Source organism: Schistocerca nitens, chromosome 4 (genome assembly GCF_023898315.1).
Source record: "Schistocerca nitens isolate TAMUIC-IGC-003100 chromosome 4, iqSchNite1.1, whole genome shotgun sequence".
Taxonomy (NCBI): Eukaryota; Metazoa; Arthropoda; class Insecta; order Orthoptera; family Acrididae; genus Schistocerca; species Schistocerca nitens.
The window spans coordinates 835,009,581-835,024,864 of record NC_064617.1 but is presented as its reverse complement, the minus strand read 5'-3'; positions in this window follow the sequence as shown (position 1 = coordinate 835,024,864).

Genomic DNA, 15,284 nt, shown 5'->3' with positions numbered 1-15,284 from the left:
CTAAATTTGTGTTCCATTGATGCCTCAGAACATGTCCTACCAATCGGTTCCTTCTTCTTGTCAAGTTGTGCCACAAACTCCTCTTCTCCCCAATTCTATTCAATACCTCGTCATTAGTTGTGTGATCTACCCATCTAATCTTCAGCATTCTTCTGTAGCACCACATTTCGAAAGCTTCTATTCTCTTCTTGTCTAAACTATTTATCGTCCATGTTTCACTTCCATACATGGCTACACTCCATACAAATACTTTCAGAAACGACTTCCTGACACTTAAATCTATACTCTATGTTAACAAATTTCTCTTCTTCAGAAACGCTTTCCTTGCCACTGCCAGTCTACATTTTATATCATCTCTACTTCGACCATCATCAGTTACTTTGCTCCCCAAATAGCAATACTCCTTTACTACTTTAAGTTTCTCGTTTCCTAATCTAATTCCCTCAGCATCACCCGACTTAATTCGACTACATTCCATTATCCTCGTTTTGCTTTTGTTGATGTTCATCTTACATCCTCCTTTCAAGAGACTGTCCATTCCGTTCAACTGCTCTTCCAAGTCCTTTGCTGTCTCTGACAGAATTACAATGTCATCGGCGAACGTCAAAGTTTTTATTTCTTCTCCATCGACTTTAATACCTACTCCAAATTTTTCTTTTGTTTCCTTTACAGCTTGCTCAGTATAGAGATTGAATAAAACCGGGGACACGCTACAACCCTGTCTCACTCCCTTCCCAACCACTGCTTCCCTTGCCCCTCGACTCTTATAACTGCAATCTGATATCTGTACAAACTGTAAATAGCCTTTCGCTCCCTGTATTTTACCCCTGCCACCTTCAGAATTTAAAAGAGAGTACTCCAGTCAACATTGTCAAAAGCTTTCTCTAAGTCTACAAATGCTAGAAATGTAGGTTTGCCTTTACTTAATCTATTTTCTAAGGTAAGTCTTAGGGTCAGTATTGCCTCACCTGTTCCAACATTCCTGCGGAATCCAAACTGATCTTCGCCGAGGTCGGCTTCTACCAGTTTTTCCATTCGTCTGTAAAGAATTCGCGTTAGTATTTTGCAGCTGTGACTTATTAAACTGATAGTTCGGTAATTTTCACATCTGTCAACACCTGCTTTCTTTGGGATTGGAATTATTATATTCTTCTTGAAGTCTGAGGGTATTTCGCCTGTCTCGTACATCTTGCTTACCAGATGGTAGAGTTTTGTCAGGACTGGCTCTCCCAAGCCCGTCAGTAGTTCCAGTGGAATGTTGTCTACTCTGGGGGCCTTGTTTTGACTCAGGTCTTTCAGTGCTCTGTCGAACTCTTCACGCAGTATCGTATCTCCCATTTCATCTTCATCTACATGCTCTTCCATTTCCATAATATTGTCCTCAAGCACATCGCCCTTGTATAAACCCTCTATACACTCCTTCCACCTTTCTGCTTTCCTTTCTTTGCTTAGAACTGGGTTTCCATCTGAGCTCTTGATATTCATACAAGTGGCTCTCTTTTCTCCAAAGGTTTCTTTAATTTTCCTGTAGGCGGTATCTATCTTACCGCTAGTGAGATAAGCCTCTACATCCTTACATTTGTCCTCTAGCCATCCCTGCTTAGCCAGTTTGTGCTTCCTCTCGATATCATTTTTGAGACGTTTGTATTCCTTTTTGCCTGCTTCATTTATTGCATTTTTATATTTTCTCCTTTCATCAATTAAATTCAATATTTCTTCTGTTACCCAAGGATTTCTACTAGCCCTCGTCTTTTTACCTACTTGATCCTCTGCTGCCTTCACTAGTTCATCCCTCAGAGCTACCCATTCTTCTTCTACTGTATTTCTTTCCCCCATCCCTGTCAATTGTTCCCTTATACTCTCCCTGAAACACTTTACAACCTCTGGGTTAGTCAGTTTATCCAGGTGCCATCTCCTTAAGTTCCCACCTTTTTGCAGTTTCTTCAATTTTAATCTACAGTTCATAACAAATAGATTGTGGTCAGAGTCGACATCTGTCCCTGGAAATGTCTTACAATTTAAAACCTGTTTCCTAAATCTCTGTCTTACCATTATATAATCTATCTGATACCTTCTAGTATCTCCAGGATTCTTCCATGTATACAACCTTCTTTTATGATTTTTGAACCAAGTGTTAGCTATGATTAAGTTATCTCTGAGCAAAATTCTACCAGACGGCTTCCTCTTTCATTTCTTACCCCCAATCCATATTCACCCACTATGTTTCCTTCTCTCCCTTTTCCTACTCTCGAATTCCAGTCACCCATGACTATTAAATTTTCGTCTCCTTTCACTACCTGAATAATTTCATTTATGTCATCATACATTTCATCAATTTCTTCATCATCTGCAGAGCTAGTTGGCATATAAACTTGTACTACTGTCGTAGGCGTCAGCTTCTTGTCTATCTTAGCCACAATTATGCGTTCACTATGTTGTTTGTAGTAGCTTATCCAAAGTCCTATTTTTTTATTCATTATTATTTATTCGATAAATAGTACAATTCTCAAGGCTGTCAATTCAACTAAGTACCTGGGTGTTAAAATTACGAACAACTTCAGTTGGAAAGACCACATAGATAATATTGTGGAGAAGGCGAGCCAAAGGTTGCGTTTCATTGGCAGGACACTTAGAAGATGCAACAAGTCCACTAAGGAGACAGCTTACACTACACTCGTTCGTCCTCTGTTAGAATATTGCTGCGCGGTGTGGGATCCTTACCAGGTGGGATTGACGGAGGACATCGAAAGGGTGCAAAAAAGGGCAGCTCGTTTTGTATTAGCACGTAATAGGGGAGAGAGGGTGGCAGATATGATACGCGAATTGGGATGGAAGTCATTACAGCAAAGACGTTTTTCGTCGCGGCGAGATCTACACTCCTGGAAATGGAAAAAAGAACACATTGACACCGGTGTGTCAGACCCACCATACTTGCTCCGGACACTGCGAGAGGGCTGTACAAGCAATGATCACATGCACGGCACAGCGGACACACCAGGAACCGCGGTGTTGGCCGTCGAATGGCGCTAGCTGCGCAGCATTTGTGCACCGCCGCCGTCAGTGTCAGCCAGTTTGCCGTGGCATACGGAGCTCCATCGCAGTCTTTAACACTGGTAGCATGCCGCGACAGCGTGGACGTGAACCGTATGTGCAGTTGACGGACTTTGAGCGAGGGCGTATAGTGGGCATGCGGGAGGCCGGGTGGACGTACCGCCGAATTGCTCAACACGTGGGGCGTGAGGTCTCCACAGTACATCGATGTTGTCGCCAGTGGTCTGGGACCGGACCGCAGCGACGCACGGATGCACGCCAAGACCGTAGGATCCTACGCAGTGCCGTAGGGGACCGCACCGCCACTTCCCAGCAAATTAGGGACACTGTTGCTCCTGGGGTATCGGCGAGGACCATTCGCAACCGTCTCCATGAAGCTGGGCTACGGTCCCGCACACCGTTAGGCCGTCTTCCGCTCACGCCCCAACATCGTGCAGCCCGCCTCCAGTGGTGTCGCGACAGGCGTGAATGGAGGGACGAATGGAGACGTGTCGTCTTCAGCGATGAGAGTCGCTTCTGCCTTGGTGCCAATGATGGTCGTATGCGTGTTTGGCGCCGTGCAGGTGAGCGCCACAATCAGGACTGCATACGACCGAGGCACACAGGGCCAACACCCGGCATCATGGTGTGGGGAGCGATCTCCTACACTGGCCGTACACCACTGGTGATCGTCGAGGGGACACTGAATAGTGCACGGTACATCCAAACCGTCATCGAACCCATCGTTCTACCATTCCTAGACCGGCAAGGGAACTTGCTGTCCCAACAGGACAATGCACGTCCGCATGTATCCCGTGCCACCCAACGTGCTCTAGAAGGTGTAAGTCAACTACCCTGGCCAGCAAGATCTCCGGATCTGTCCCCCATTGAGCATGTTTGGGACTGGATGAAGCGTCGTCTCACGCGGTCTGCACGCCCAGCACGAACGCTGGTCCAACTGAGGCGCCAGGTGGAAATGGCATGGCAAGCCGTTCCACAGGACTACATCCAGCATCTCTACGATCGTCTCCATGGGAGAATAGCAGCCTGCATTGCTGCGAAAGGTGGATATACACTGTACTAGTGCCGACATTGTGCATGCTCTGTTGCCTGTGTCTATGTGCCTGTGGTTCTGTCAGTGTGATCATGTGATGTATCTGACCCCAGGAATGTGTCAATAAAGTTTCCCCTTCCTGGGACAATGAATTCACGGTGTTCTTATTTCAATTTCCAGGAGTGTATTTACGAAATTTCAGTCACCAACTTTCTCTTCCGAATGCGAAAATATTTTGTTGAGCCCAACCTACATAGGTAGGAATGATCATCAAAATGAAATAAGAGAAATCAGAGCTCGAACAGAAAGGTTTAGGTGTTCGTTTTTACCGCGCGCTGTTCGGGAGTGGAATGGTAGAGAAATAGTATGATTGTGATTCGATGAACCCTCTGCCAAGCACTTAAATGTGAATTGCAGAGTAGTCATGTAGATGTATTAAACCTACTCCTGCATTACCCCTATTTGATTTTGTATTTATAACCCTGTATTCACCTGACCAAAAGTCTTGTTCCTCCTGCCACCGAACTTCACTAATTCCCGCTATATCTAACTTCAACCTATCCATTTCCCTTTTTAAATTTTCTAACCTACCTGCCCGATTAAGGGATCTGACATTCCACGCTACGATCCGTAGAACGCCAGTTTTCTTTCTCCTGATAACGACGTCCTCTTGAGTAGTCCCCGCCCAGAGATCCGAATGGGGGACTATTTTACCTCCGGAATATTTTACCCAAGAGGACGCCATCATCATTTAACCATACAGTAAAGCTGCATGCCCTCGGGAAAAATTACGGCTGTAGTTTCCCCTTGCTTTCAGCCGTTCGCAATAACAGCACAGCAAGGCCGTTTTGGTTAGTGTTGCAATGCCAGATGAGTCAATCATCCAGACTGTTGCCCCTGCAACTACTGAAAAGGCTGCTGCCCCTCTTCAGGAACCACACGTTGGTCTGGCCTCTCAACAGATACCCCTCCGTTGTGGTTGCACCTACGGTACGGCCATCTGTATCGCTGAGGCACGCAAGTCTCCCCACCAACGGCAAGGTCCATGGTTCATGGGAGTAATTTATAAGTATACTTATTTTCGATTGTCACACATGCTAATTGCTATGATCTCATTATCATCATCATGGCGCCAAAAATACGTCTATTTTTATAACATCACTGCGCTTACCTGTTCAATGATCATCATTGAACACAAGGTCGATTAGAGAACGTTTTTCCTCATTTGGCGCCCATCCACCCCCCTTTATTCCCCTGTACTCTTTCACCCATGTCAGGTTTGTGATACATTCTATTCACGGGTGACGGGAAAACATCGCAACACCAATAAAATAATTAATATTGGGCACGCCATGTTCCACGCCTATATTATTATCCATTAGAATAACGGCTTGTCGCTTAAGCTTTTATATACTCCGATTTTTTAATACCTTATATTAAGCTATAATAAAACGATTGTGCAAATACAGCTTCATTTGTATTTAGTGATAGTACGTAAATGCCTAATGGCCAGAGTGATGGCATTTTAACGGAAATTACCAAAAATGTAATTAGTTTCATTAAAATTAACCATTACGTCACGTGGTTGTAATAGAATTGTATTGCATAATAACTCATTAATCACTGTTGATGCATTGGTTGTTTATGTGTGGTATGTTGTATTTAGGGCCTGAAGATAATGATGTAACAACATCGAAACTAGTTGCCAATAAAACCAACACCTTAATACAGCTGGAGCAATTTAGTCATTTTTTAACATATGTTATACCAGCTGACGTCCCAAGTTGTCCGTTTTAATTATGGATATACGAAGACCAAAGATTGTTTAACAATAATGTAAACTGCTCTCTCTCTCTCTCTCTCTCTATGACGTGCACATCGGTAACATACAAAAACTAAATGACACGAACAGCTCACAAAAATAACTTCCGTCACACATCATAAAACGGCTTGCGGAATGTAATTGGTGTGTGTGTGTGTGTGTGTGTGTGTGTGTGTGTTGACTGGACGCTCGGAGTGTGGTGCTCGAGTTCGCGCGGAAGAAGGGTCTGGGGGGGGGGGGGGGGGGGGAAGTCAGGAAATTTAGCGGTGCGCCGGCAGACGGCCGCCTCGCACGTAACGCGTATTTTTAGCGCGACGCTGTTTATAAATAGCGCCGCGGCGTGGCGCAACGGCGGCGTCGCATCGCGTCGCGGCCCGCCGTCCCACTGACCGGCCAGCGTGCTGCTGGTGTCGCCTCATAAATCGCCGGCGGTGGTGAGCGGTGACGGCGGCGCTTCCGGAGCTCCGGAACAAATTCCTGCCGCACGTCGAGACCCCACGAGCTTTCCAGTACACCGAGGCGCGTATTTTCTTTCCGAATCGATGGATGGATGGATTGATTTTACTTTCATTCCGATTGATCCGTAGTGAAGAGGTCCTCCAGAATGTAGAACATGTCAGAAAAACAACAATACGTGACAAATATTTACAACTAAAACAAATAAGCTAATGCACCATTCCGCAGGTCCCAAGTAGAATGATCGACATTTTTCAATGAACACTATATGAAAGAGTCATTTTACAAATCCTAATGCACTAAATTTAAAATTTAAATGTTTTTTTTATTTACAAGGTAATAAACGTGTAATACAACTACTATACTACTGATTCACAATGAACATATTACTGCACTGAAATAGTGCAAAACTTAGATTGTACTTTATATATACACACACAGAAACCAGATGGCAGTTCTAAGAGTCGACGGACATGAAAGGGAAGCAGTGGTGGAGAAAGGAGTGAGACAGGGTTGTAGCCTCTCCCCGATGCTATTCAATCTGTATATTGAGCAAGCAGTGAAGGAAACAAAAGTTCGGAGTAGTTATTAAAATCCATGGAGAAGAAATAAAAACCTTGAGGTTCGCCGATGACATTGTAAATCTGTCAGAAACAGCAAAGGACTTGGAAGAGCAGTTGAACGGGTCTTGAAAGGAGGGTATAAGATGAGCATCAACAAAAGCAAAACCATGATAATGAAATGTAGTCGAATTAAGTCGGGTGATGCTGAAGGAATTAGATTAGGAAATGAGACACTTGAAGTAGTAAAGGAGTTTTGCTATTTAGGGAGCAAAATAACAGATGATGGTCGAAGTAGAGAGGATATAAAATGTAGACTGGCAATGGCAAGGAAAGCGTTTCTGAAGAAGAGAAATTTGATAACATCGAGTATTGATTTAAGTGTAAGGAAGTCGTTTCTGAAAGTATTTGTATGGAGTGTAGCCATGTATGGAAGTGAAACGTGGACGATAAATAGTTTAGACAAGAAGAGAATTGAAGCTTTCGAAATGTGGTGCTACAGAAGAACGATGAAGATTAGATGGGTAGATCACATAACTAATGAGGAGGTATGAATAAAATTGGGGAGAAGATGAGTTTGTGGCACAACGTGACTAGAAGAAGGGATCCGTTGGTAGGACATGTTCTGAGGCATCAAGGGATAACCAATTTAGTACTGGAGTGCAGCATGGAGGGTAAAAATCGTAGATGGAGAGGGAGACCAAGAGATGAATACACTAAACAGATACAGAAGGATGTAGGCTGCAGTAGGTACTGGGAGTTGAAGAAGCTAGCACAGGATAGAGTAACATGGAGTGCTGCATCAAACCAGTCTCAGGACTGAAGACCACAACAACATATATTATATAAATCAGTTGGTTTTACTGAGAAATTCATCAATGGAGTAGAAGGAGTAGGCCACCATTAAATCCTTTAGGCTTCATTGGTTGTTAAGCTTTTCATGACTGCTGGCAAGTAATTGAAAATATGTGTTCCTGAATAATGCATACCTTTTTGTACAAGACTAAGTGACTTTAAATCCTTGTGAAAATTATTCTTATTTCTAGTATTGATTCCATGAATTGAGCTGTTGGTTTGAAAAAGTGATACATTTTTAATGACAAATTTCATTAAGGAATAAATATATTGGGAAGCAGTAGTTAGTATCCATAGTTCCCCAAACAGGCTTCTGCAGGATGTTCTTGAGTTCTCACCACGTACAACTCTTATTGCACGTTTTTGTGCCCGGAAAACTTTAGCTTGGCTTGATGAATTACCCCAAAAAATAATCCCATATGACATTACGGAATGAAAGTAAGCATAGTATGCCAGCTTTTTCATTTTCATATCCCCTATGTCTGACACAATTCGCATTGCAAACAGAGATTTGTTAAGACGCTTCAGCAGTTCTGTGGTGTGCTCGTCCCAGTTGAATTTATTATCAAGCTGTAATCCCAAGAATTTAACACTGTCCACTTCTTCTATCTGCTTGTCGTCGTATGTTAGGCATATACTCGTGGAACACCCCTTACAAGTTCTGAACTGCATATTGTGTGTTTTTCAAAGTTTAGTGACAGAGAATTGGCTAGGAACCAGTGATTAATGTCCACAAATCTTTTATTAGCTGATCTTTCTAAGACCTCACTTGATTTGCTATTTATTGCAATTTTTGTATCATCTACAAACAAAACGAACTTGGCATCTGGTAATAATGTTACTGATGATAGTGTAAGTAGGCTGTTTAGGTTTTTTTTGGTAACGCCACCTCTGTATGAAAATCACTGGCTGTGCTGTGTGCAGTCTGTGGCTGCTTTGCATTGTTGTAATACTCGCCATTGTAGTGTTAGGCAGCTGGCTGTGAACAGCGCGTAGCGTTGCGCAGTTGGAGGTGAGCCGCCAGCAGTGGTGGATGTGGGGAGAGAGATGGCGGAGTTTTGTAAGTTGTCATGAACTGCTATATATATTATGACTATTGAGGTAAATACATTGGTTGTTCTCTATCAAAATCTTTCATTTGCTAACTATGCCTATCAGTAGTTAGTGCCTTCAGTACTTTGAATCTTTTATTTAGCTGGCAGTAGTGGCGCTCGCTGTATTGCAGTAGCTTGAGTAACCAAGATTTTTGTGAGGTAAGTGATTTGTGAAAGGTATAGTTTAATGTTAGTCAGGGCCATTCTTTTGTAGGGAATTTTCAAAGTCAGATTGCGATGCGCTAAAAATATTGTGTGACAGTTTAAGCACAGTCATGTATAAATTTTAAAAGGGGACGTTTCATATGTCGACCCTTAGCCTAGGATACCTCACTGGAATCTTCTGATTTTTTCTTGTAGTTTGTGTAATTAGTATAGCTTTTGTTTATTGCTAGCGCGTAATTGTAGAGAAAATCTCCTTTGTAGTTGCAGTCTTTCACTGTTGTACAGTAAAACAGTTGTGGCATGCATGTAGATTTGCACCAAGTATTTCGCAGCTGCAATTAACTAGATATTATTTTCAGTCTTATGTTAATGTGTTCTCTTATTTTGCTCTTCAAATTGTGCTTTTCTGTGTTATCGTGTGAAATATTGTGACAATAATGGCGTGTGAAAAACGTAATACTAGGCTCCAAAGTAAACTGAGAAATGACAGTGAAAACGAAAGCAGTGTGTTAGCGCCACAGAGTAATGAATTAACTAATGATCAAAGTAGTAATTTGGTAACTGTGTATAGGGAAATGGAGCGGGCAGCAAACAATGGCGTAGACAGTGAAACAATTAGTGAAGAGGGAAGCATTATCGATCGATCGGTCGGCAACAGCTCGCCTCAGGAATCGGGAATGACAGGACACAATTTTGCAAATATTGTAGACTCAGGTTTTGGGTTCTCACCGTTTTCTCAAATGAGTCAAGACACATTTTCCGCTTGTCAAAATGTGAATGTTGCCGGTGCAAATTCACTGCTGAAAAGTACTGAGGAACATGTTCCACACACCAGTGCATTGTTATTACAATTAATGCAACAAATGGGACAAAAGCTTGAAAAGTTAGACACAATGGAACAAAATCAGAGACAAACACAGTAACAGTTAGATACAATGGAACAAAATCTTAAAAAGTTAGACTCATTGGAACAAACTCTTGAACAAACACGTGAAGATTTAACTACTGAGTTACATAACATTGAATCGAAATGTCAAAAAGTCTGTAACGACGTAAAAACACAAATTTGTGAGCATTTTCAATCTACTTTTTCGCGGCATGAAAATGCATTACAGAATCACGAAGCAGCCATAAAAGAACTGCAAACCATTGTTCATGAAAATCACGACACCTTGCAAGCTAAATTTGACTCAGTTGCATCTACCGATTCGGTTACGCAACTTGCAAAAACTCAGGAAAATTTAAAGTACACAGTAAATACTGTGAAACTTGGTTCAGAAAAACACACTGAGGAAATAAGAACACAATCGGGGAAAGTAGCCGAACTCTCGGATCAGTTTACTAATTTATCTACGCAGGTAGGTGATAATCTGAATGACACAAAACCGGTAGTCTTTAATGACACAGAAGAGTGCGAACAAATTAGGAAATTCAAACAAAATCAGAATCAAATAAATACGCAACACCAAAGAGAAATCCGGGAAGTACAAGATCAGCTGACACAGGTAATACAAGAATTACGTATTTCAGAGGACACTCGCGCCCCAATACGGGAAGAGGGACTTATAAATACGGAAAAGCCACAAAATAATAACATAGGGCATTTCGGAAATTATGAAAGAAATTGGCAATGTGCACCGAATTTTGAAATGGAACCGCCGAAACGACGTAACAATGACCGACATGCGACTCGCCGACATGATGATTTTGACTATAAGCTGTTCATTACTACACGTAAATTCAAAACGTTTAAGAATTCTGCCAACAACATTCATCCACAAGCGTGGCTCCATCAATTCTCTCATTGTTTTCCTCCCAACTGGTCATTGGAGCACAGGTTAGAATTTATGTGTGGCTACTTAGAGAATGAACCAGCTGTAAGAATGCGGTCGGTCATTCACGATTGCCACAGTGAAGGAGAGTTTTACCATGCCTTCCTCTCAGCATATTGGTCTCAAGCCACACAAGACCGAGTAAAACATGGCATCATAATGATGAAACATTTCGAACAATCTGAATTCTCCAGTCTTGTGAAATATTTTGAAGACATGTTGCACAAGAATCAGTACCTGTCAAACCCATACAGCCCCTCAGAACTCATTCGCATTTGCTTAATCAAATTACCTGAACATTTACGACATATTATTTTAGCAGGACGTTGCAAAGGAGACATTGAGGCTTTTCAGGGACTGTTACAAGAACTGGAAATTGACACTGACAATCGGGGAACGCGGGAACAGGAGCACAACAATTACAGGTCACATCTGTCACAATTCCGCGATGACAGAAATAATACACGACAAGGCTATTCTTATAACGTAAATCGTGACCAAAACAGACACCACCCGTATGACAACCGTTGGCAGAGTAGTAATAATTACAGGGAAAGATCACCTCTCCGCGGTAATGACTATTACAGAGACAATCAGAGAAACAGACAATATAGGAACCAAAATAATTGTTATTACGGGAGACAGAATAACTTCAGACGCAACAGTTCGGCGCACAGTTACGATTCAGGGAGAAATTCTCCACAACGTGACGGACAAGGAAGAAACTACGGAATCTACCGACATGACGACAGACGATATATTCGTAACGACAGACCTGAATTGCATCAGAACTGGCGGGATTTAAACAGGGCAGGGCCTTCTCGTCAAAGTGAATTTGTAGAAACTAGGTCTCCTAATCCCAATAACGGCGCGCGCTAACAAAGAGACAGACAATGACTCGCACAGCAGGCAGCCGCGTGCGCCCGCTGGCTCCGAGAAAAATAACATAAGACGCTAGCCTTGAGAAAAATTTTAGCATTCTTTACCGATGTATACAACATGATAATTGCTTTGAAGTTGAAACTCTGTGCACTAGGAAGAGTAAAGGTTTACACCACATATCACATGTAAAACCGTTTATTGAAAGATAATCTGTTTTTTAACTTTGTCTTTGCCATAAAACTTTTCACTTCACATTTCTAGTATGCTTTGTCAGACTTAAGAAACTGTTAATATGCAACAATGTTTGAAGTTAAATATCCAGTCAAGAACCAAGAGAACTTATTTAAACATAAATTACGAATACATTGTTATTGTGAACAGACGACACAGTGTTATTGTGTGTGTACATTCTTGCCTGTTAGTTGCACAATTACGTAACGACTATAAGGCTCACATACTTAGAACATTTACCAGTACTGCTAATGAGATTTTAATGCAACATTTTAGTTTACCTGAAAATACATTCTGGATTTAAAGTACTTTCTGTGAAATACCAGAGGACACAGTGGTTAGTTTATGTGACAGCTACACGATTTTATCACGACGCTACTAATGAGTGACAATTTACAATAATGCTTTTGCGGTGTATCAGTTTTATATCTGCACAGTTTTTCTGAATTATTCTGGAAAGTAAAACATGTTTTAGTAGTAACTTTTGTGGTATAGCAACAATGAGACAGCCTTTTTCGTGGCACAGCAATACGTTACTGTACAGTACTTTCTTCATCACGCCAATAAGCATTATAACTACGATATCTATACGCAAAGCATTTCACTTTTGTTTATCATCAGGTAAGTACATTGACTTCTGCAGAACTTACCTTTCGGAGGACAATAACTACGACACTTCCACAGAGATTATCTTACAACAAGACGCACATTTAGCGCTACAGGACACGTATTTGAGTGATTAATTTTGCACTTAAATCATTTATTTTTAAAGATATTTCAAGTACAATGATACAAAGGTTTTCCGTGATACATTTCATTCCACTGCTGTAATCTGTAACACCTGAGGGTATAATTCCATTAATCCTCAGGGGGGTACACGCCTACTTTGTGTACCATGTGTTTGGCAAGCACAAGGAGCCCTAGCTAATATGGTATTTGCTTATACAACTTTACACATCGGTACCATATTTCTCTAACACATAAATTACACAGCTATCTGATTATTTAACAAAGAAACAAACATTTTTTTACTACATTAGTGACAGATGTTTACGTAATTACACAGTTGGGTAACTTCACACTTATGAAATTGTATTTTGTCTGTACTTTGTGAACTGTTCATATTTTTTTGGAACCACTGTGATACTATGAGAGCTTTGAAAGATGTATTTGGTAAGGGAGCATGATTTTAAAGTACGTTTGAGGTAGATAACACTTTTGAAATGAGCAGAGAATTCTTTTTAGGTTTTGAAATTATTGGAGGAAGCTACGACGATTTTGAGAGTTGACAGGTGTTATGATGTTATTTTTACGACGACGATGTGTATTATGCTGCTGAGGTATGTTTATGGTCAAGAAGCTGATGCTATATGAGGAATTTGATTATGCTACATATTTCATATAATGAAATATTAAAGAAGCGTCGACGAATATATATATGTGTAATAAGGTAAGGAGTAATGAGTAGCGGTTAGGGACACTGACTTGTGAAAAAGGATGTTGGAAACCAAGAATCGTACTTTAAGAGGTAGGAAATGTGTGTAAATGCGTAAATGTATCACAATGCTGGCTAAAATTTTTTGGACGCTGTTATATTTATAGGATTTTGTTTCTACAGATTTGTAACCCAAATTCTTGACCTGTGAAATATATTTATATGAGACTGTCACTGTAGCGGAAACTGGTGTCGTAAATATTTCGGTAAGAAAGTTCAGTGACTACCTGCACGTAATGCGTCGTGGGCACCCAGCTGAGCGGCCAGGTGTGTCGGATGCCTGGAGAAAAAGCCATTATTGCGAGCCCTTTTCAGCGGCACAGGTAGAAAAAAAAAAGGGAGGCCATTATCCTCACTATTGACGTTCCTTTGTAGAAAGCATTGTAAATACGACACGCTAATAATAACTTGGAAATATTCTTACATCTGCACACCTGATTAGGACAAGTGTATATCTATGAGAGTTGAGAGAATGTCTACTAACTTATGAAATGTCACATGACTATTGAATGATATTTTTATGCTTTGGTTTGCGTAATTGCTTATTTCATTTGATATCTGGTTTCCAGCTGTCTTGCAGCATTGGTTTCATAAAATAAAATTAAATGCATTTGCTAATGTGAACACTTTCTGTCAGCAGATCTATTAAATAATTACTTTATGATCCACATTCTTCGAAAAAGGAGCTCTTGGAATGGAAAGAACAATAAGAAGGGACTAGTAGCAGGAACTGTATACATAATTTTCTTTTCAACTACTTGGTAATTTTTTTGGTAGAGTAAGTTATCGTGATGCATCACTCTAGTGTTAAGATGTGACATAGGTATTAGACATGGCTATTTTTAGTGTAATATTTTTTCTGCTTGAACTTTGTCATGTTTAGGCATACGTTATTTCATTTTTTTGCTGCTGTTTGCCAGGCATAGTGCTGCTGAATTTTAATTTGTGTTACTCTGTTAAGCCAGTTTTACTATTGATTTATTTTTCTTGTTTGCTGCTCATTGCCTTATGTTAGTTGTAATTTATGCTGCTTGCTTCGCCATTTGTATTTTTGATCATTGCTGTTTGCGTTAATTGTTTTATGTGCTGCTGCATTGCCTCGTCCCTTAGTTTAGCATCTGAGCTCAGTAGATTTAAGTTAGCTTAAGAGGGGGTAGACTATATAAGAAACTAGTTGTGATGAATGGAAAGAAATGCATTGAAGGTATATGAAAACGTTTTGGGCCAAAATGAGTATTGTACAATGATCCGTAATTATTTTGAAAGAAATATGAACAGAGTAGAGAAAGCAGGTATTGATAGGACTTTTTGGAAATAATGAGGAACGAAGGGAGATCTCCGAGAAGTAAAGAAAGTTTTGTTTGCAAAATACTGCAGTAAAAGAAACCCTGTCCTTTCCTTGTGTTATCCCACTATGTGTTTGTGTACCCATGTGTATTTGTTTTCTTCCTGTCTCTGTGTACTGTTTCATAGAATTTTTTTTCTCTTCTAATACTAAGCTACATTCACTATTATGAGGAATACTGTTATCCTCAACTATAATTTGCATTAATAATATGTTATTTTCTTTGTAAAGATGTTTAGACATTATTTATTCTGTTTTGTTTTAATGCTCATGTGTAAAGTTGATGTTTCAAAAGTTATTCTGATCTTTTATGTATGTACTCATGTCATAATTCCTGTAACACTGACGTATATGTTATTTCGATTCTTTTGTAAAGCCTGTATTACAAATGTTCTCTGTATTGTTAAATTCTTTAATGATGTATTGCGTATCTTTGTAATTGTATTCTTATGTTATATAATTG